Here is a 24,780-nt window from a genome sequence, read left to right as displayed (position 1 = left end):
TTATCTCTGTGGGAGAGAATTCAGACTCTCCTTAAAGAGAAATGATGATCTTCAAAAATGAAAGATGGAAGAATCCCAAGCATAGTTAGAAACACTGATTTCTTCTGCATCTAGATTCAGCACAATTAAGTAATCACCTTTGCACATGTACACACACTCACCAAGGTATTATCTGCCCCTTTCTTTCTTTCTTTCTTTCTTTCTTTCTTTCTTTCTTTCTTTCTTTCTTAAGATTTTATTTATTTATTTGACAGAGAGAGACACAGCGAGAGCAGGAACACAAGCAGGGGGAGTGGGAGAGGGAGAAGCAGGCTTCCCGCAGAGCAGGGAGCCCGATGCAGGGCTCGATCCCAGGACCCTGGGACCATGACCTGAGCCGAAGGCAGACGCTTAACGACTGAGCCACCCAGGCGCTCCTATCTGCCCCTTTCTGACAACTGAGTTTTACAGACTTAAAAAGCCATTCACAGAAAAAGCACATTTGTTTTTATGTATCACTAAAAAACAAATAAAAATACTGCGAATTAAATGGTGATACAGGACTTTCTTACCACTTGTTTTTTTTATTTTGTACTCCTTGAAGTGGCTCTTTTCAGATTTTGCACATATTTGTAGCACATATCATTCCTATGCATAAACAAAGGAAACCTGAGCTGAATGTATTGGCTAAGGTACTCGTAACATGTCTTTATACTCAAGAGTCTAAACCTTCCAAATCCCTGTCTTTGATAACCATGCATTTCTGAAAGCGAGGAGCATTTCTTCAAAGGGCAGTCCACTATTGTCTCTAAGCTGACAACCGGTTGGCAGGTTTCCATGCTAGAGCTTTCTTGATCTTAACAGGTGTCAATAATCTAACTTACCTTCATCAAACGGTCCTTAAATGGCTATCTTAAATGTCAGGAAGTTATGGTTGGTTGTCTGGTCACACAACTAGAAGGAGCAATCATGTTCATGTATGCAAAGGATGGTAATTATGATCTGGCTCCTGCCACAACACCAGCAAGATGCCATAAACTATAAGCTGGATCCTCATTTTAGGCATCCGAAAATGTGTGTCTGAGGTGGAGAGGGGAGTGTATCTTAGAATCAATGAAATACAATGTTAGAGACTCACCCCCAGAACAGAAAGCAAAATCCCTTTTAACACAGGCTTGATCATTTTTACCTCTGCCAGAACAAGTAATTTAACTCAAAAGATGCTTTAGAGCATTTCCAAACTAGTTAAAACTCTCAGTTATTTGCAAGTAGAGTAGCTTTGTGCTAGAATCCACCCAAATTGATCATTATTCCAACTGGCCAGTTTGGGTACATGGGTCTTCTTGAGTGAAAGGAATTTCACCACAAGCTGTCCTGATCCAGATGAGGCACAGTTTCATGAAACGTAATACTTTTCACCTCTCCCAGCTATACAGAGACGGAGTGGGTCCAATAGGACAAACTTGAAACACAAGTGACTTAAACACATCATTGCCTACCTCGCCCCCACACTTCCTTACACATAATGATGATACTAACTGCATACCTTTAAACACCCAAGAAAACAAACTAGTTAAGCAGGGGTGTAGGTTGACAAGGTATGTTTTTATACACCATCTTCCAATCACTTGAATGTTCTGGTTAATTCACAAAGGCTTTCACACATAAAATTCAGGAATGATACCGATGATTTCCAGGGGATCACAGTCCTGTACACACATGCTCTCTGCCTCTGCCTTCTAAGGAAGAATGGGCACTGCCCATGCAACGAAGCTTTCCTGTTCTCCACTCAGGGTCCTTTCTTCCTGCTTGGTGGCCATTGCTTGTTGCTAGGGAACTTTCCGGCTAGAGTTCTACTTGACACCTTTTAATTAGAAAGTCTTTCCTAAATTCCTGGTCTACATCCCAGCTGGGTGGTAAGACTATATCCGTGAAACCCTGGGTCTGTCTCTAGGACTTGAAACTAGTACTCGATGGAGATTACCAGGATTTGAAGAATTAAGGGGCAGCTCAATTATAACCAGCAAGTTGCACAGAAAAGAATAATAAAGCAAGTTACTCTCCTTCTACTAAATAAAGTAATTATCTTTTTTTTTAGCCCTTGCATTTAAAAGAGGACTTTTGTCTCCAAATAAGAAAACAAACAAGCCAAAAATATTTCCACTGGTTATTTATTGTTAAATTAAGAAAGGATGGGTCTTAGGGTTGTCAAAATAAACGCGAATATGAACATTTAGACTTTTAGGAAATTTACAGTGTCGCTGAAATGCATTGTAGCAGCAGTAATTTAATTTCCTTATCAGTCTCCCGAGAGAAACTGGGAACAGAATGTGCCCAAGTCCAAGAAGAATTACTGAAGGGAAGGCAGAAAGAAGCTAATTGCAAACACTGGTACCAGCCTGTGTCAGTTCAGATAATGCAAATACAAAAGGGCAAAAGCAAGGAAATTATCAGTGAGAAATGGAAACAAGAAGAAAAAGATCAGAACAAAAATAAATCAAATGACAGATCACTTTATAACAGGATGTGTTTTAAAATAAATGGCAAGTCAAGACAAAGCCAGGTGAAAAAATACTGGCTTTTAGTGATGCTGAGTATCTATCAGAACACCAGAAAAAAATAGGTATTCACTAGATAAATAGAAAATACCCTAACATTCAGAAAAAAAACATTGAGAACATAGGTGAAAAGAGCACAGAAGACTTTACAATCCCTGTAATTTTTATATCATGAGGCTGATAGGACTCCGCATAAAAAAAAAAAAAGTGCATTGAACATTAATTTCCTATGCACCAGAGTTAGAAAAACCATTAGTTTTTATAAGGAAATGCTCCTTTTTAATACCCCATACTACAGAAAGAGAAACTAGTATATAGGGGCGCCTGGGAGGCTCAGTCTGTTAAGTGTCCTTTGAGCCCTGTGTCAGGCTCTGCACTCAGTGGGGAGTCTGCTTGGGATTCTCTCTCCCTCTCTCCATCTGCTCCTCCTCCCCACTCTCTCTCTCTCTAAAAACAAAACAAAAACAAAAACAAAACCTAGTAGGTAATGTCTCTTTAATTTGTATATTAAATTTAAAGTAAATGTTTAAATTATCTTCCAAGATTGTGAGAAATTTTGTTACTACTGTAGTGTAATAGTTCCAATGGATTATGTTTTCAAATAGGATACTTATGTGATGCTGATATTAAATTGTAAATCAGTAAATAGATCAATAGTCTTCTAACATCAACACTTCTAACTTTGCAGTGTATACAAATCACCCAGGGATCACAAAAATGCAGAATAATTCAGAGGGTCTAAACTGAGGCCCAAGAATCTGCATTTCAACAAACTTCTAGGTTAAAGATGCTGAGGCTGCTGGCCTGTGGACCACGATTTAAAGAGCAAGGCTCACCAGGTGGCCTCTTTATGGTGGAGTCTTTCACTAGCCATACAGGAACCAAAAGGATGCCCAACTTCCACTCAGAACCATATCTAGTCTCAATTATGTATTTTGGTTAAGATCACCTATGTCCAAATAATGGTGAACTTCTCTAAGAGGCTGCTTTCCCTTTTACTTACGATCATTATCATAATCAAAACACTGAACAACTGCCTAATATCTGTGGAGTGGCAGGTTAGGTTATAAATGGAAATACTGACTCTTGCCCCCTAGGAGTTTATAATCTAACACAAAGGCATTGGTATTGGTGTGTATGTGATACTGCAAACCAGAAAACCACACCAAAGCAGATGCATGCTGTCAAATCAGATCCAAATCAAAGGTTTAATTTGTTCTTGGAATGAAAGGAAAGGAAATGAATATAAAATTTGGTGTTAATAGAGATAATTTCACCGAGGAAGCCCAAATTGCAATACATATTATTGAGCTGTGAGTTTTCTCTTTTTTTTTTTTTTAAGATTTTATTTATTTATTTGAGAGAGCGAGAATGAGAGAGAGAGAGCACATGAGAGGGGGGAGGGTCAGAGGGAAAAGCAGACTCCCCGCTGAGCAGGGAGCCCGATGCGGGACTCGATCCCAGGACTCCAGGATCATGACCTGAGCCGAAGGCAGTCGCTTAACCAACTGAGCCACCCAGGCGCCCTGTGAGTTTTCTCTTGGTCAATTCCTAGGAAAGGGTGTGTCGTTTCAGAAAGGCTAAGAAAGCAGTTTGCCAGGCAGCGGGGGAGAGCATTCCCACACACACAACAGACTATACGTGTCAACAGTATTTTGGTGGTTAAAAAAGATATTTACTAATAGTGATCAGGGATATGCAAATCAAAGACACAATGAGATATCACCTGACATCTGTTAGATGGCTATTATCAAAAAAGTAAAAGTGTTGGCAAGGAAATGGAGGAAAGGGAATCTTGTACACTGCTGGTAGGAGGGTAAACTGGTATAGACATTATAGAAAACAGTACGGAGGCTCTCAAAAACCTAAAAATAGAACTACTCTATGATCCAGCAAACCCTCTTCTAGGTATGAACTCAAAGGAAATGAAATCAGCACCTCAAAGAGAAAACTGCATTCCCAAGTCCATTGCCATTATTTTCAATGGCCAGATATGGAAACAACTTGAGTGCCCTTGATGGAGACTAACTAAAAAAAAATTGGGGTGTGTGTGCGTGTGTACCCACATAATTATACATATATAATTGCTCAGTTTTTTCAAAACAGGAGATCCTGCCATTTGCAACAACATGGCTGAAACTGGGGAGCATCATGCTAAGTGAAATAAGCCAGGCACAGAAAGAAAAATACTGCGTGATCACACTTATAACTGGAATATAAAAAAGTCAAATGCACAGAAGGAGGGAGTAGAATGGTGGTTGCCAGGGGTAGGGAGATGGGGGAGATGGAGAGAGATATTAGTCAAAGGGCACGAAGTTGCCACTATGGAGGATGAACAAGTCGATAGATTGAATGTAGAACATGATGATTACAGTTAATACTGTACTGAATACTGGAAATTCGCCATGAAATTTCAGGTGCTCTCACAACAAGAACAAAAAAGGAACTATGTGAGAAGATGATATGTTAATTAGCTTGACTGTAGTAATCATTTCACTATGTATATAAAGTCATGATGTTATACACCTTAAGTATATACATTTTTTAATTTATAAAAAGATGGTAGAGAACTTAAGAATAGCAGCTAGTACTTAACAATTAAAATTAAATATAGTTTTAACCCTCAAATATAACTGAAGCATTTCCTAAAATTATGCCACTAACTTTTCCTCCAAAGGCTTTATAAAAATCTATCTCTCAGTAAATGAAATCAAAACAGTATTAGGACTGATTACTTGCATCTGAAAAAACATGACGGATTTTTATGAATTCTAGACTTCCTTGCTGCCATGGCCATACAAGTGTTTAACTGGTATGAAAATAATCCTGCCAAGCTTTGGAAAAACTCAAGAGGCTGGAAAAAGAGCCAAGATGTTACAAATACCTCCCCATTCCACTGTCTCCTTTCTGTCAAACTCATAAAAATGTACATAATCCATACACATTTGTAAAAGCACACCCTATTTATGTCAAAGTAAACTGAAATTTGGAGCTTTATGTGTCTTTCACACAATGCAGCTCATTGTTTCCCTGAGAAATGAGGATGAGAGATTTTGATACCTGGGGCAATGCTGAGATTATTCAGTTCGAGTTGGGTAAGTAAGAACAGATTCTTACTACTAATGCCTGATCGACTTAAACTGCTACAATACAGAAAATACTCCTTCTTCCTGCGATTTTGAAACTTAATATCTTTTAAAATGGGAAAAGCCAAAAATTATTTCTCTCCCGGAGCAAGACATAATTATAGCCTTCTAAGGCAGCAGCGGCACGACTAAACTAAGCCAATTTATTGGATTATCTTTCCCCTTCACCATGTCAACAGCACTATATTCTCTCATTGGAAGAAATCTTAATATTTAAAACACAATTTGCTCTTAATTGTGAAGCAGGTGGTACTTTTAAAACATTTCTAAAAGTTAGCTTTAGTGTAGACAAAAAAAGCACTGAAATACCTGATTTTGAGTCGCTGGCTCTTCATTTACCAACTCAGTGGTTTCAAACATCTCAGAAGTTGGGTCTCTTCCTTTGTAAAGTTCCTCAGAGACATGAAGCAAGGACTGAATAAGATAACACATATGAATACCCTTTGAAAACTAAAGAATGCTATATATACTAGTTTTGTTATTTTAGGTCACAACAGGAGCTGCAACCATGAAAACCATAAACTGAGACATGTGGACATATATTTAGCCTAGACATGATAAGCTGTCAATTTATGAGCACAGTCATCCCTACATCCCATTTTTAGGGGTCTGTTTCTGGGACCAGAGCTGGCATGAATTTCTGAGTCAGTCAGGAGACAGAAACAATACTGGGAGTTTAACAGGATTTAATGTCAAGAATTTTTAACCAGATACTGTAGAACTGAAAATTCTCCAAAAACGGAAAAAGGGAACAGAAGTATTATAGTTTAATAATTACAGGAATCAGCTTTCACTCACAGACTGGGGAAACAAGGGTAAGAAGTTGGGACTGTCACAACTTCAAGCTCAAAGAAGGGACCCACACCTTGGAGGAGAGGACTCTGCCTGACAGGTGCTGGTGGCTTTGAAATCTGTTCTGGGAGGGCTGGAAAAGCTACCAACTGGAATCAACTGAAGCTATTGAAAGAAACTAGTGCCTCCTGGGTGAAGAGCAGGGCTGAGGTAGGACTCAAAGGAAGGGAAGCAAACCAGGTGAAGAGTCATATCCAAGATTCTCCCGTTTGTGTGTGGCAATGCAGGGGTAAAATATGGTCTGGGTGATGCCAATGCCCAAATCTTTGCTCTATAGCTCACTGTTTCCATATAAAGATTAATTCTGTATGGAGTTGCTACCTGGAAACTGGCAGAGAATATTTGAATTAGAAGGTGAAGAAATACTGCTGACATGGTGAAGCTAATTTTACGTGATACCAGTTTTAGTAAAGTTTAAAAATAAGCTTAATCTTAAAAAAAAAATTTAACTTGTTAGCCCATATAGTTTTAATTTTAAAACCTTGTACAATTTGAACATAGTAAAAATGGCAGAGAAGAAAAATGGCTTCATAATTGTTAAAATGAATGTCACAAAATCTATACACAAAAACAAAAACAAAACATCTTGGCAGAGACTGAGCTCCATCAAAACCATTCTCCTCCTCTTCCTGGGCCCTGAATGAGACTACACTACCCAGGTTCTCTTGCAGTCAGGCCACGTGATGGAGTCACAGCCAATAGAACTGTGAGTGGGCGTGATATGCTTTACTTCCGGATCTGGCCCAGAAAACCTCCCACCCTCATGCCTTCATCTCTTCCTCTTTCTCTCTGAAAATATCTGGACTTTAGAGGACAGAAGAGACTCAAATCGGAGGACACCTGGATAGGTGAATTGTCTTGGGGAAGATAACTACTGGTCACCTCCACCCCTATCCTGGGCTTTTCTGTATTTGAGAAATAAACATGTTATGACTGAGCCATTTCATGGCTGAGTGTATTCGTTGCCACTGCTTAATGTACCCTTAACCGATCTACATGTGATTTTTAATAATTATATTAGCAAGACTAAAAATCATAGCAGCTATTATTTATTAAGCTTTGATTAAGATGTCAGGAACTGTGCAGTGTTAGGTCTTAGCATACTGCATGTGTTTACAAAATACCTTACAAGGCCTTTACTCAGAACGTCTCTATACTTTGCACATGGCACAAAAGGGCCTCGTTAGATTCTCTTATAGTTCAAATTAGACTAGAGGAAGAAAACAGAGAACAAAAAGAAAGATTTATCTGGGGATGCCTGGGTGGCTCAGTTGGTCAAGCATCTGCCGGCTCAGGTCATGATCCCAGGGTCCTGGGATGGAAGCCTGCTTCTCCCTCTCCCTCTGTCTACCACTCTGCCTCCTTGTGCTCTCTCTGTCAAATAAATAAATAAAATCTTAAAAAAAAAAAAGAAGATTTATCCGTAAGATAAATAAGATCACCGATAGAAATAAAAACGGACAGCTGATAGCTTGGTGGCAAAGCAAGATGCAGAAGGAATACAGAAGCCATAGAAGAAAGACTGCAATGTGGGGCCATTTGGTGTAGGGCTATAGCTCCACCAACCCTCAGAGTGTTCAAAGGAATCACAGTAGAACTGCTCCTTTCAACAGTTGGTGTTTATAGAGATGGTCAAGTAATCAAAAAGTCATGTTTCCTAAGTTCTGTTTTAAGAAAGCAGGAAAAGTGTTACAATATGCCTGTGAATATTTTTCAACTGACACAGTCAACATCAAAAAAAAAAAAAAAAAGAAGAAGAAAAGAAAGAAAAAGGAAAAACAGAAAATCCTGCTGCTGCCTAAAGGATGTGTTTTAGTTAGCTGGAAAATTATACAGAACAGCACAGTTTTAAATGGCAGTACATGGCCACACATTTGTTTATCTAAGAAACCGCCCTTTGTAATATCGCAACTGTAAATCCTGTAGGAAACTCGGATGGGGGTTTAGATTTGATAAACTGCAGAATATCAGGAAGAGTCTCCATTTTTTTAAAGCAGCCCCATTTTATGGGAAACCGACCACCTCTTCTGCTGATGTGAATCACAAGAGCTCATTCTCTCAAGTCGTTGCCTAGGCTCACGTTCCCTATTTTCCAGTTATCTTTCCACTACTGTCATTCCGGGACACACACTGTAAACTGCGTAAGTGATCTCTGCAGCTTTCCTGCTGGGATTAGTAATAGCCATACTACCAACTATTACTGTGCAATCGACCTGGGGCTTGCATTTAGATTACATTTGATTTCTATACTTGGGAAATGCATGCTTTAATTTTCCTATTACGTTAAAACTGATAATGCATAAAAAAGAAGATACCTGTTCATGATACTGACTTTATAAAGTGGGTATGATTTGCTTTATAATAGCAATGCTTGTACCGCCAAATGTGCATTTATGATTTAAGCCAGCCAACCTATGGGGGGAGGAAAAAAAAAAAAAAAAGACTGACAAGTAAAAACACTGGAATGGGAAACAGTCCCAACTGTGAGGCAAATAATAGAAGGTGCTTCAGCCTACGTCCTCGAGAAATTTCAGGAGAGTGCAAATTTGGTGAGCACATTCTTCCAATCTCTCCCTCCAAATGTACTGAGGCCTGTAAATGGCTGAATCCATTATTCACAAGATAAAGGCAAAGAAGGAACTAAGACTATTATGTCAGAAGCGGTGCGGTCTTACTTGGCAAAACATAGGACTGATACCTTTACAGCACCGCAAATCTTTTGTTTTGTTTTGTCTCTTGCACATGTACACACTAAACAGCTGTCACTTCTTTTTATACCAGTTATGAATTTTTTAAAAGTGCTATCAAAGCACTTGTTTTACTATCTTTTTACTATCTTTATTTTTTTTTTTCTTTTACAGTAGGTCTCAGAGAGCCTGGATGCACATCCGAAAGCTCATTAGGTAGGAGAGGAATAATGTCCAGTACGTGTAGATTCTCTGTGGGGACTCAGGATATTTGTATGTGGTATAAACTATAGGGAGCCAAAATAAAAATTCTCTAACCTACCAAAAATAATGTCATTATGAAACTATTTTCCCTTCAGAGTAAAAATGCTAGAAATAGAACAATTATTTTCTTCATTAAGAATTTTAAAAATATTTTACCATATTATTCAATTATACATACTTATGGGAAAGTACACAGATTCTAAGTGTACAGCTTAATGAATTCTCACCCCTCATAGGACCATCCATTCAGAGTAAGAAATAGAATAAGACCAACAAACAGAAGCTCCCTTTATAGTCATTACCTCCACTCCAGCAGGGAAACTACTCCAGGAACTTTGAACACTGGGGATTCATTTTGCCTATGTGCACCTACACACTGGAATCAGTTTGTCCTTTGAGAACCATGAACTTCATCCATATTGTCATATGCAGCTGTACTTTGTTCATTCCCATTGACGTTTATGATAGTCCATTGTTGCCAACATACTCCGGTTTATATAACCATTCTAATATTAATGGGCCTTTGTGTATTTTCCAGTTTTGAGCTCTTTGGAATAGTATTAGTATGAGTTTTGTGCCCGTGTGTTTTGGTGAACACATGCTAGTGCTTTTTACTCAGTTTACGCTTCTCTATTGAATCAAGAAGTCATTGGATGTATGCATGTTCAGGTTTAGTAAATGTGAGAGTTTTCCAAGGTGGTGGTACCAATTTATATTCCCACCAGTGATGTATGGGCATTCTGGTTGCTCCATATCCTCAACTAAAACTTGGTATTATCTGTGGTTTTCATTTTAGCCATTCAGGTAGGTGTATGGTATGATCACACTATGATTTTAATTTGCAATTCCCTGCTGACTAATACTATCAAACAGAATGAGACTTTTTGATATATTTTTAAATAGATATATATTTTACAGAATCCTGAGACAGTAAAGGATCTCAAAGATGACCCAGTCCACGGATATCAAATGTATGGCACATTTGTCCCCAGTAAGCCTCCATACCAACCCTTCCCGTACCTCTGGAATATAAGGCAATAGATCAGTGACCTGGATTCAGCTTCAGAAACCTTCCAGACACAACTCATTACACAGTCATTTCCGCGGGATCTTATTGGGGTTGGGATTGAGGGATCTTATTGACCAGATAAAGTTTATCAGAAGCAGAAAGGTAGAACTAGTAACTAGTAGAATAAGGTAGTCTGCTTGGAGTTTAAATTTCAGATCTACCACTCACTCTGGCAGAAAAGAAGATTTCTCTTTATGACACTGCCTTTATCAGGTTGGTATGACTTGATTTATTGTAGCAAAGTTCAATTCATTGAGCTGAGTGATCCTGGTAAGTTACTTCATCCCTAGAAGGTGGTATTATGAGAACTAACTAAAAATAGATTTGCACCATTTTCGATTCTCATGATCCTTCCCCTTTTCAAGGACAGGTTTCTCCTGGGCACAAATCTTTCATGATTTCTGTGAGTCTACCTGCTCTTGAATTAGTATCCTTCTTAAAAGCCCGCTGAAGATAGCAGGAATTCAGGCAATGGCCATGAGTCACCGAGGTTTTTCCTGATTTTTGTCTAAATCAAGACATGTACTTTTGGGTCATTTCATCTGTAACTTCGGAAAAGAATGCAGGAAGATTCAATCCTGGAATTACCAGAAGGAGCAGGTCATCTTCCCTGACCCTTCTGGTGGTGCCCATCACATCTGAGGCTTTGTAGAGTTCTCATTTACTCACCTCGTCTTGGCAGAGGTCCTCACACGGCTTCGTTAGCAACAGTGAGATCAGCCACTGGTCCACGGGGCGCAGGTACTCCTGCCTTCGAAGGAAACTAGGAAAGGAAGGGAAAACAATCAGAACCCACTGGCAGCTCCTTTTAGCCACCTTTGTGTGGGTTCAATATCCTTGGCATGCCCTCACAGGCAGGTAGAGAAGTCCACCTGTGCGCTGCCTACTCCTACTACTCGGGCTTGTTCCTTCTCTATTTGTGAAGTAGTTGTTTTCATGAGCTCACAATATCTTGATGGCAGTTCTGAAATCCAAATTGCTCTGAATCCCCTGAGTTCTTTTGCATCACTCATTTGGAGGCACAGTCTTACCTGATCCAAACTTATTTCAATGCAAAAGCCTTTCCTAACCTGCTGTGAGGCTATTTGTTATCTTTACTTGGTCCACTTTGTGGGGAGATTTACACAGTTTCCTGTGGAAGGGCTGCTGAGTTTGCTTAGAGAGTGCTCGCCCAGACTGGGTTGGGAGTGGTACTGATTCATGGCATCTATACATAATACCTTCCTAAATCTGAAAAATTTTGAATTTTGAAATAACTCTGACCCCAAGAGTGTTGGATCAAAAAACCATAGATGCATACCAAGCTCCTAACAGGCTTCGCTTTCAAACTATATGTCCTGTTGAGTGTTTACCCTTTTATTTGAATTATTTTAAAGAGAAGAAAATCAAAACAAGAAGACACAGGCTTTCGCCTGATAGAGCAGTCCAAAAATAAAAATTTAATAAAGTACCCAGAGTGGAGGAGGATGTGGGGAAGCAGAGACCCTTATACACTATTGGTGGGAATGTATTTTGGCATAAACTTTTTGAGAGGAGATTTGCAATTTTCTTGGAGAATTTAAATTGCATATGTACTTTGACCCAGCAATTCTACTTCAAAGAATCCTGTAGAAAGAATCAAAAGAGTATGTTAGGCGTGTGTCATACTGAATATGATATAACAATATAAAAAAAAAGGTTTATCAGTAAGAGACTGGTTAAATAAATTTTGGCGTAACTACACAAAATGATACAATGCTGTCTTTAAAAAAATGGAAATGAGGTAGACCTGAATGTAATGATATGGAAAAGTCTCCAAAATAAATCTGTAAGTGAAACAAGCTCTTTGTAGAATAATAAATACATAAAAAAACCACATATATATGATCATTACAATTTCTAAGGATATACTTATATTCTAGATAAACCAATTTTCCCCTTACACATATTTGTATGGAAAATGACAGGTGGTAATGATTAGGGATGAAAACAAGGGAAGGAGGCTTTCACCTTTCATTATATATGTTTTTAACTTTTTTCTTTGCCGTGTGCATATACTGTTCTTCCTGATTCCTGAAGTCTCAAAGGCCCATAGTACAGGCCACCGAGCATCTTTCCTGAGATTGCAAATGTCATGAAAGGAAGTCTCCAGCCACCAGAGACTCCCATCACCTTCCAGTTAAACTTATCCTCCACTGACCCTTCAATACAGACCTTAGACCTACAGGATTAAGAAACTCCACAGATGACATCATGGAATTCCAGAGATGACCTTCTGCCAAATAAATCAAATAATCACCTCCACCTACCCCTTAAATGTGCCTTATGCAAAGCTTGTTAACTATACTGTTGCTTTTCTGATCCAGTAGCATGATCTGTGCCTCAGCTCTGGGTGTGCTATTAAGACCCAAGAGGAAGCTGTGATTAGCTGGACCTCAACCTGAGTGTACTGATCTAAGATTTTCCACTTGCCATTGCCCACCTCACACAGCATGTAGAAGATGGCTTACATCTTGATATAAAGTGGCCTGTGTATTGTTCTCTCCAACACCATAATCTCCTAGGTTAATGGGAACAGTAATCTCAAGATGAATATTTCTATGGACCCCTTCAAATACAATCCAAAAATTTAACTCTGCTCTAAGCTTACCTGGAATTGGTAAGAAAAATCCAATTGCAATTGGATTAGAAAGACAATAAAGAGCAGAGTTACTTTTCATTGCTGGCACATAAATATCATGTGGAATAGAACTCCTTCTATCCAGTAGAAACAAACAAACAAAAAAATCAACTGAGTTGGTCAAGTTACTGGCAGACATATGAATTCTTAAGACTCAAATGCCTGATTGACCTTCAGGCTTTATTATATATTATTCTGAGTTAAATTCTTCTCTGCTTTCCCTAAACCATTCATCTTCAGAGATTTTTTTTAAAAAAACAATCTAAGTACACCTCAGCCTTCAGCTGGCCTTCTACGCACACTACTCCTCCATGACCTTTGCGGGGCTGGCTCCTTCTTTTTATCTAAATCACAGGTTCCATGGCACCTGCGTTGGTTTCTCCAATCAAGTAGTGTCACATTTAAATTCTCTGCATATTACTTATGATTATTTCCTTCACTTGCTGTTTATTCAATTATTATTGGTTTGTTTTCCACCCCCCCCGAAATACAAATGTTATAAAAACAGAAATGATGTCTGTTTGGATTGTCAGTATATTCTCCGGAACACAGTAAGTACTGGGTAATCATTTGCTGGTGGAATGAGTAAATGAATACACACTTTGTCACCTCCCATCCCCTAGCAAGGTAAGCCAGATGTTTTGGGTGTGAAAAAGGCAAAGCAGATACTGCTTTTCTTTAGTAGGAAAAAGGCTGGGTAAAACCAGGAAATGATATTTTAAACTGAATGAAGACTAAGGGCCTAGGAACCAGGGTGGTCCATTAGGAAAAGTGTTCAAGAACAGCCTGTAATGTCTTCCTGCAGCTATCCTGCCTCTCTGAGTCAGGGGACTAGATTAAAAAATGGAAAAGTCAAAGGAGGGTAGAGGTATGTCAAGCTCTCCTCAGGTACTTCTGAGATTCACCATGTTCAGGTCTGCTGATGATCACTAAGCACTGGAGATCTGGAACAAAGGCAGCAAAGGACAAATGGAGGACTCCAGTGGCCTTCCACGGAAAGACTTACATCAACAAAATCTTATCACAGATGTTTAGCCATCATCTGCTGCATAATGAAAGTTTTTGTGCATGTGTCTGCGTGAGTGTGTTTTAATTCTGAAAACACTCATGAAAAAGTTAGAGGAAAATTGGCAGTAATGGAAAAATGTTAATAATATAATATCTTAGAAGATATAATTTGATTCAATGATACATATGCATCTTAATCTTAGTATTTTTCAGATGAACTTTTTCCCTGGTAGGTTTTTCTCTTCTAAGACATAATAAATGAAATATTTCACTCAGCATGTTCATATTCTGTTATATTAGTATATTTTTCCTTTCAAGGCTTGTTCTAGCTCTCTTCTTTACCCAATGCCACATAAAAAAATATCTACTATCTGCAATAGGTCCACGTCTCCTCTGAAACAAGGATGGACAGGCAACACTGGACTCTGGTCAAGGGCACAGAAAAAGTGAGCAGGGTAGGGACAATTTTCCTTGAGGTGCCTCACAACTGAACTGTCTTTAAAGCCCAGGGGTTTGAGGAGTGCCTACCTGTTCTGCTACCATCTTTTTTCTTATACTTACCAGCTCTAGGCATGACTACTTAATCGCCTTACCCTCAAGGAGTCATTCTTGCATGCCTTCTCTGTGCTAGACACATAACCAAACATTGTGCTTGCAGCAGTGAAAGGACCCACATTCCTGCTTTCATGGAGCTGACATGCTAGCCACTCAAAGCAGGTATGCCACAGGCTGTAATATCTTAAATATCTCAGACAGAGAAAATATTTCTAAAAATTCCTTAAACAATAAGCCTAGTAAAATGAAGAGTACTTATAATTTAAGTCGGATGCAGAGGTAGTGATGGTGTTGAGGAGGATAAAATTGAAAAAGGAAGCATTAAAAATTAGATTTCGCCAAAACTAACAACGACCACCAAAACAAACAGGCTGCCAAATAAGCACAGGTCAGTGGTCAACAAGTTTTTTCTGCAAAGGAAAAGACAGTAAATATTTTAAGCTTTGTGAGCCAGTCTCTATTCCAGCTACTCAGCTTTTCCATGGTGGCACAAAATCATCCACAAACCACAAACATGACCACGGCTGTGTTCCAATAAAACTTTATTCATGAAAAGAGTTTGCAGGCCAGACCTGGGGGTCCACATGCATTGTTTGCCAATCCTGATCGTGGTTCATCTTTTCCCAACAATCCTTCGCAATGAAGAAACTGAACCTATACTGGGTAGAATACCTAAGGTTTACTTTAGGTTTACACATAAGAATTCCCCTAACTCATTCTGTATCCCTAACTTCATTTAGTTGGTGAATAAGACAAACATGGAGAAAAACAAGCCTGGGAGATACTGTATGCTAGAGGTCACCGATCTCTAACTGAAGTGCTATAATTCAGGTAACTAGTTGTGATGACAAGAAGTTGGTCAGCGAGAGCTGGAGCAGTTACAGAAGTCTTTCTGGCGGAGGTGGGCTGGAAGAATTCCTGACTTGGAATACCCACCCTTTCTTCCCCTACCTACCTTCACCTGCCTCTAACTACTTGCTCAGCAGGTCTCACTTCCAGCTTCACCTCTTGTGGGAAGGCTCCCCAGAATCCTCAGGCACAGTCAGATGCTCCCTCTACAGTGCTCCCATTGCACCTGGTGAAAGTCCACAGCCCTATGTGCACACTGTTCTGCATTTAGATTATACTTACTAAAACTAAAACCAGCCAATAAAAATTGACAGCACTTATCACCCAGCACCATGGACTGGTTATTTCCATGTCTGAATCTCCAAAGGACAATGAGTAACTCAAGGGCAGCAACTATTGTTTTCTCTCTTTGAGTCTAGCCCCATGTTGGAGCAGTATAAGCTCAGGATTCATGAGTTGAATTACCAAATTCATAAATAAGGGTCAGATTTGGATGAGCATAAAAGGAGGTGAAAATTTCATTCTCTAGAAGGGGAATCACCTATGACCTGAGACATGGATGTGAACCTGAGCCTAAAGAGGCAAGAGCAGTGAATCCGTAGTCACACAACTGGAGTTGGGGCCTGGATGGGATGGCGCCCAGGAGTCTACCATCAGTTTACTAGTGACACTGTCATCCGTGAAGTAGCTTGTTTTTCATTACAGAGTTGGAAAGTATTTTGATTGCAGACATTTTCATACGCAATTTTAGTGACATTGATTTCCCTCCCCGTCCCCCGATGAAGTCATAGGACTATGTTATAAAAACATTCAAGTAACACCCTAAATGTTTTCATGTTACTCTTTTTTAGTCCCTGGTGATATGTTTTGGCTAGATTTCTATTTTAACTTACACTTCTTCTTGTGCTTCCCTTTTTAGCTTCTCTTCCGGTCTCTCTGCTTTAAATTGTTGGGTGTGGTCACTGAATGGTCTTTGGTTTATGTCCGTGAAGACTTTCAGTTCATTGTCTATCAAGCCACGTGTCTTTCTGTTCCGGCGGGTCTTTGAGTTACAGTACAAAAATGCCGGTATGACGGACAGGATCTTGACTACACTGCCACCGTTTGCTCTCGCTCTTCCTTTCAAACCACTGGCGCCCTTTTAGCTCAATCACTACAAAGAACTAGACAAAACAGATCATGAAGCAAGGTGTTATTAGGAGGTGCTGAGATGCTTATTTGAATCTTAACGCTATTAATAAAGGTTTATCGGTCCCTCCTTGTTCAATCCCACAGGCTGGGGAAGCCTCTGTTTGAGAGGTTTCAGGTAGCTTAAGATGAAACATTATTTCATATCCCATATCACTTCTTTGACGATGAAATAGTTACCATTTTTCTACTGAGGGGGCCTATTCTCTTTTGACAAGTTTCCGTCTATGAATAGATTAGTCTTCCCAGGAACCTCAGCTGACAGATGATTAATATGCAGGGTCCACCCCCGGATTAATCATCTTGAGATACTAGGAGGTGAAACACCCACCTAGCCCAGGTAAGAGCAGCTAAGCTGTCTTCTCTCCCCCACCTTTCTTGTCTCCTCTCCTTAGCATTTTCAAGACATTTTAAATACAGGTTCCTCGCAGCAAGATGAAAACAGAACAAGTCAAATGATGCCAAAGTCAAAACTCGAAGTCACTCATTGGTTGAAAAAGTACAACTAAAAATAAAAAATTTACTAAATTATAGGGGAACATTTTGCATATATTATAAAGCAGTGTAGGACTGGTGACTAATGACTGAAGTCAAACAGCTGGATTTTTTGAGTCTGTATTAAATTTATTAATTTAGATACAATCTCTCCCAACTCGTCCCACAATCTCTACAATGGTATCCAACCTTGCGTAAATTGTGCCCTCCCCCAACCCCTCCCGGGATTGCCTCATACAAATTCACAGTTTAAACAATTATATCCCATTAACACCTTCCCCACTCCAATATACTGGACCCTTAAATCTCTCACAAACATTGTCATAAGAATCCATCTAACCTAACCCAAGCAGCTACTGAGTGAACTCCAGTGGGGAATACTTGGAAAAATATGAGAAAAACCAGCCACATTGAATGAACACGCAACAAAGGGCATTAGGGAAATTGGCTAATATACTGAGTTACTTAAAATTATAATGTTGAAAAAAAAATTGCAGTAGCGGGGAAATGATGCCAATTAGTGGCCTAGTAATGGGAAAGAGGCAGGGGGAAAGTCACTTTGCCATCCATAACTCAGCCCTTCACTTCTTGGGCAGTGAATGCCTGCTTTCTGCCATAAGCACAGAACTATCTGGAAGACGGAGGTTTCAAGTGCGTTGAGATTTTCAGGAGAAAACAAGAGGTGCCAGTTAAGACATCACCATGAACTTCAAAGTGCAGGAAGGAAGGGCTGTAAATGACTGAAGTAAAGTCAGATGACAATACTTACCGCTTGCATTTTTCTCCAGAGGCCAATTTCTTCCTTTTCCTTTTTTGCTTTTTGATGGTACAGTACTCTGGCCACCCCCAGAAAGATTCCAGAATCCTCCCTCAGTTTTTTTATTCCTGCAGTTGGCAACCTACACTACCAGGATATCCATCCTTAATACAAATATGAATGCCTTCTACTGTCATTTGGGTTTAAATATATTTCCCCTGAGCTCTGGCCTCAGTAAAAATAGCAGACAGCTGGTCACCATGTTCCACACCATAAACCTGTTGGGAGGAAGTATGGCCAAGGGTCTTGGCTTGCATCAGAAGCACTTGGAAAGCTTGTCTAAAACACAGATTTCTGGATTCCACCCTCAGAATTTCTGATATATAGGTCTGGTGTGGAATCCAAAAATTTGCATTTCTACTAAGTTCCCAATTGGTACTGATGCTGCTGGTCCAGGAACCATGCTTTCAAAATCAATGCTCTCAACCAATCACAAACCGACTATCTCAAAAGATAAGGCAGGGGTTCCCAATCTCTGCTGCATCTCAGAATCACCTAGACAACTTGGACAATTCCAATACGTCTAATACCAAGTAAATCAGAATGTGTGTGCAGGCATTCATAGTTTTCAAAGCCAGCCATCTGTATTTTCAAAGATCTCCAGGTGATCACAAAATGTAGCCAAATTTAAGAACCACTGAACCCTGGGATGAGACCTGGAGACAAAGAGAGAAAGCATTAGACCAGAGGCCAGTAAGAGGAAGAACAACCCTTATTAATTTTGACTTTGGGACCATCCTATTTACCTAGTTGCTCTCTCTCATCTGTCCAACAGGGTGACCACCCCTTTACTTGCCTCTCAAGCACCAGTAGCAAGAAAAATACATCAAACTGGCAAAATAGTTTGGAATATTAGGAAGGAGCCTACAGATAGAAGGCATAGCAAGGGAGGTGGTTCTGCCTAGGGTGAGATGAAAAGGCTTTGCCAGCGGGAAGATCTGGGTCAGCACACTGCTTCTGACTAGCTCGGTGACCTGAGCAAGTTAATTTAACTGCTCTGTGCTGTACTTTCCTCCTTTGTAAAACCAGAATGTCATTTCCTTCCCATGGGGTTCCTCCAGAGCAATTTTGCTATTTGCCCGGAACACAGTGCATGCTCCAGAAATGACTGTATGGCATATTTGATGGGTATATGTTTTGCACGTACCATCATCTCTGGATATGGAGAAGGCCTCCCTTTGGGTAGACATTCGAACAGAGGTTAGTGAAATTAACAGTGGAAAGGCTGAAAACTAGCCTCAAATAGACCTCACATAAGCAGACAAGAGACCACTGTGGGTGTGTGAAGATTCAACTCAGTTTAAATAACTCAGTGGCTGGGTCTTAAGGCAGCAAGTTCCTTAGAATTAGGGAGCTCCATGCCTTTTCCTCCTGCATCTGGACAGTACCCATTTACAAGGTGGTTTACTCCTCAGATACCCTATGTACTGGTAGTTAATCTGGATTTGAAAGTACCTTCAGATCTTGAATCTGATATTTTTGTTTTGTGTATACAAGTTCTTCCCCTGGACTAGACTGCATGCTCCTTGAATTTCATGAGGTTCGTGTTTCCCTAGAGACCCATGGGTTGATAATTTTTGGTGCTTAATGGTTTTCAATTTCTCATCTATTTCCACAAGGCCCCCTCTTAAATTACCACTCCACAGGGTAATTGAATACTTCTTCAACAATCCAAATGCTATCTCTCTACTTAAAAGTCTTCCAAGGTTTCCCATCATTCGTAGGGTCCAGTTTAACCTCCTTAGTACAATTGATAAGGCTCTTCGTGATCTGGCCTCTGCTGACTTCCCCAAGCGTGGCAGAGTGGGTACAGCCAGGGCTTTGTTGCTATCGAGATTAGGGGTTAAAATCCAGCCTGGCCTCTGACAAACTATACATCTGCCAAAGAGTCCCATAATTTTCCCTAACCTGTTTCTTTATCTGCAAAATGGGAAAAATATTACTTCCTTTCAGATTTGTTGCAAGACTAGGACTAATAAATGTGAGATGTCTAGCATATACATTTTTAAAAGATTTCTTTATGTATGTATGTATGTATGTATTTTAGAGAGAGAGGGTTGGGGAGGGACAAAGGGAGAGACAGCCTTAAGCAGACTCCCTGCTAAACGCAGAGCCTGACGTGGGGCTTAATCTCACAACCTGCACCAAAAATCAAGAGTCTGGTGCTTACCCAACTGTGCCACCCAGTTGCCCCATAGCATATACATTTTCTTAGTAAACATGAACTACATTTCCTGATACATGCATTTCCTTATACATGCAGCCCTTGAACCAGGAATTATGCACTACCTCAAATGCTCTGTGCTACACTGTGCTTTTTTACCTTTGAACAGGCACTTGCCCATGTCATCAGCTTGGAAACCTCTCACCCTTCAAGACCCAGATGAATAAGCATCACTTTGGTGGCATTTCCTTAACCCACACAAGCAAAGCTGTTCCCTTCCCTTGGCGCCACTACCATCTTGGTAGAGAACTCTATCTGTCACAGTCTAATGAAATTAGTGGTTTATCTGCCTATCTCTCAAACTAGATAGAAGGTATCAAAGACATCAGGGACCACATCATAATCAGCGTAGCCTATGACTTGCAAGCAATAGGTGACCAACGTTAGCTAACTGTGTCCTCCTCACAGTATGTCCTGTTATTTGTGCAAGGTCACATAAAACCTGGTGCGTTGTAAGTTCATAGTGAGTATTCTATACCCTTGATACCCACAGACTGGGAGCATTGACATTATTTGGGTACTTTTTAGGACTGAAAAATCCCAGGTCCCTCCTCAGACTTTCTTTATCAGAGTTTCCATTTTAACAAGCCCCCCCGCAACCCCCAAGGGATTTGAATGCACACTAGTGTTTGTGAAGAGCTGTCCTAAACATCTCTGCACTCCCACCAGAGGCACACAAGCAGGCACTTGCTAAGTGAAAGCATATGGACAATTCATCCTGTATTAGCAAGGAAGAGGAAGGTGATCTAGAGATATTTCAACCCCAGCATAATACTAGTCATGGGAAGAATTCTGTATTTTATTCTGGATAACACAGTGCTGATGATTTACAAACTCTGAGCTCCCAAGGGGGCGCTGAGAATAGGACTCCTTACTTTCATCGATAAAAATTAAAGTAAAAACAAATAGAAATCCACCCCAACCCAGACACTGGTATAAAAGAAAAAAAAATCAGTTTTAAGGAGTGCTGGATCACATAACTAAAAACGAAAAAACTAAAAGCTAATCTTCCCCTGGAGAAAGTAGCAAAAATCATGAAGAATAACATGTCCGCTACAAGCAAGAGAGTTCTGGTTTACCACCTGCATCAGGGCAAGGGGCCCCGAAACACGAGACTAATCCAGAGTCGATACTTGGGTGAGCAACACTTGCGCACCAATGTAGGATGGAATACCATTCACTTGAACATGGCAGTTAGAACACTGGACGTGAATATCCCCCCTTCTGCCACATCTCTGTAATGCTATAAGGAATGCCTTAGTCCTTCTGAGTTGTGGCCTCAGGCTCTCCCCTCCCTAAGTTACTATTAGAGATGGACTAAGGGCACAAGGAAAAATTATGCTTGCGTCAAATATCCTCCCTCACACCTAGAACTCACATTAGGTGACATTACTGTCTGGGAATGTATTCAGTGGAAAACTATTCCGATAGCCAACAGCAATTACATAGCAGGGCGACATACTTCTCAGAGGCATAGTTTATCATAAGTCAGGTATTCACAAAGCTTCTGCGCAACAGTAAATGTTGTCTTAACATTCTTTTCTGGAAAAAAAGGAGCAAGGACATAATCTGAGTCACAGATCACCATTTCCAGGGCACAGCCTGCCTTCGGTGGTGTGGGGATGGGACAGGGCAGGGGAGTCCAGACATTCATTTTTACTTCAATTTTTTTTTCCTAAAATCTGAAGGAATGCCTGCCCGCAAATTAAGATAGCGACACTTTATTCAGGATGCACCCTCACTTATTTTTCTTAAGATCTTGAACAAACAAAAAAGTCCTCCATGAAACGGAGAGAAAAAAGGCATTTTGGAGTATTTCTTTGCCCCTCCTGTTCTCAAAAGACCTCAAACATCACAATAGTTTGCAACATTTTTGGTTGGATACTTTTTCCCCATCACTTCACAGATGGGAAAGATTTTGTGAACTTTTCTAAGCAACCGACAGGACCGCCTCGTCTCTCCTAAGTGCCTTGTCAGCAGATTCCTAGAGCCTGGCTGTAAAAGCACTCGTTTCCACTCCCCCCCACCCCACCCCATCAGAAAGATGCCTCTTAAGCTATAGTGAGGCAGAGCATAGCCATTCAATTACCCAAATCCTAGAAGTCTATAAAAGAACACTGCAAGTGGTTTCTTAATTTGAATGAGACGGCGTGCCCAGACACATCCCCAGATCCTGAAAATAAATCCCCACACAACATCTTCTGACTCAACCATGTCATAAGATGCATTTTTATCAATTTTGAGATAACTTGCAGGTCATGCAGAGCAAACCAAGATGATCACACCATCAAAAGGGAGACATCAACCCCAGATGAAACCCTTTTAAAGGGTTATTGATGGTAGCAACAACACATCTGCCTTTAAAAAATAAATAAATAAAAAGATGTTCAGATTTTAATTTTCAGAATGCTTTTAGTTGTATTCAACTGTTTTAATGGGACCAGTGCTTTTTGGCACTCATGGCCACAAACAATCCAATCCTCCTTAGCTGTGTGCATTTACATCTATGACCACTCAAAAAGTAAGTGGGAAAAGAACTAACCAAACTAAAAGATAATTGTTCAAGCCTCTCAAATTGACATCTACCCCTTGCGGAACAGACGGTGGATTCTGTAGAAGGGCATAAAGCAATGAGCCGTCCAGTTTCAGGTTCAGAAGCAGTGATTTCCTGAAAAAGAAAAGCAAGTCACAGTTTCTGTGCCATTTTTCTGTTTGCCAGGACTCACCTGTGCTTAGAAAGAGGGTGGTAAGTGGAGAATTCATTTCCCTCAGGAAACCATACAATCCCATGGACAAAGTGAATTTAGCTTCCAATCTTGGCCATCAGGAGACTGTGCACCCTCAAACCTCGGAAGGCATCCGGATCACCCAGTGCACGTTCAATTCTCTGTACATGTTGCAAAAAATATACCTCGCCCTCACTTGCGCGGATCTCTTTATTGCAGTTGACATGCTTGCCCAGGGGACTGACTTGTTGTTCTATAAAGATCCTTAAATAGGCACTACTGATGAAACATTTAATCCAAGCCTCAGGATCAAATGGCAGCTACTGCCAGGGACAGTGATAGAAAAATCTATTCCCCAATTAAATAATTGCACACGAAGCCATAACTGTTCATTAGGTCCTTTAACGGAGTTCAGCTTTTCTGGAACACAGCCAACAGCCTTCATATTTTATTTTAATAATATGTATCTAGTACTTTTGAGATCATGGTTTATTTTAAACATGTTTTAAAGAAAACCATCCCCTCCCATGAAAAATGGAGTGTGAGTTTGAACAAGAGATGCCCTGTTATGATCACTGTAGAACAATTATTTCTGTAAGCGCACACTGACTGTTTCTGGAAGTCTTCTCTGCATAGGGTTAAAACACCATCCTTTATTTGGGGGCATTTTTGTCTCTTTAGTACCAGGACATGAATATTTTATTTTCTGCCTAATCTGAACTGTTTACCCAGGAAGTGAGAGGAGAGTCATCAACTGTCTATTAAAAGGGGCTAGATCCTGGAAGTCTAATAAAAAATCTTGTCCCCCAAGGCAACAACATTCACATTATAGGACAGCATCAGACAACAGGAAGGTGGCTCAATGGAAAACGTCCAGAATGAGGTTTTGTTCTGAAGCTTCATCTTCTTAAGAGCACAGGGAATTGTGAGTTCAGTGACAGATTTTTTTCTTTTCTTTTTTTTTTTTTTTTGGTAAGGGAGGGAAGTTACACTTTGAATACAGGTAATGAAATATTTCGTAAGATTGGAATATTCATGCAAAATAAATATTGGTTTTGAAATGCAAAGCTGTTAGAACACAGAACAAATATCAGAAGTTTGGAGAGGCTTAAAAATATCCCATAATAGAGCCTCTCCTCAAATACTCATTTTTCTCATGAAAGAACTAAAAAAACGCTCCCATGCATGCGTCTCCTCTTGACAGGCGTTATTTTGAACAAAGCTTTCTGATGATGTGCAAAGGTATCTAGCTGTCTGTGATGATCAGGTGGCTCAGAGCTTGTCTCTTGCCCCTTTCAAGGAAATGGATTTTTAATTCTTCAAAGTTGTCCTCCATCTGTGTTATTTTGTACTTTGATTCAGATTAACTATGGATTTTAATTACTGCTTTCTGTCATTTGGTTAATGAATATTTTTCTGATGTCACATCAGTGGACCTGGATTGAAGTTACATCCCACATGAGGTCAATGTTAAGGAATTGTTCTCCAAGGTCCATTGATTCTTGTGTCATTAAGTGGCGACTCTGAGTGCTAATGTACCAACATCTGGAAACCGTCTTTCTCCTAATTTCAAAGGATTCTGATATAACAAGGGATAGAATCTATGGAAAGCACTATTTCCATTTTGACTTTAGCATCCTTCACATGGGAACTATTTATCAGTTCAAACTCCTTTAAAGAGGAAGAAACAAACTGACAATATTC

The 24,780-nt window shown here is 39.9% G+C and overlaps 1 protein-coding gene across 1 annotated transcript in view; it reads right to left on the bottom strand.

Annotated features, from left to right (window-relative positions):
- Positions 1 to 24,780, bottom strand: part of RARB (retinoic acid receptor beta) — a 710,885-nt gene that overhangs the window by 435,256 nt on the left and 250,849 nt on the right. The window contains exons 4-5 of the mRNA XM_073900914.1: positions 11,225 to 11,318; positions 5,993 to 6,097 (exon numbers count right to left, since the gene is read on the bottom strand). The gene's annotated coding sequence lies outside the window, so the exon portion shown is untranslated. The remainder of the gene's footprint in view (positions 1 to 5,992; positions 6,098 to 11,224; positions 11,319 to 24,780) is intronic.

This window comes from Callorhinus ursinus, unplaced genomic scaffold (assembly GCF_003265705.2).
Source record: "Callorhinus ursinus isolate GAN/ISIS: 27379988/994484 unplaced genomic scaffold, GSC_fseal_2.0 scaffold1, whole genome shotgun sequence".
In the NCBI taxonomy this organism is placed as follows: Eukaryota; Metazoa; Chordata; class Mammalia; order Carnivora; family Otariidae; genus Callorhinus; species Callorhinus ursinus.
This window is presented reverse-complemented; position numbering and strand designations above follow the sequence as displayed.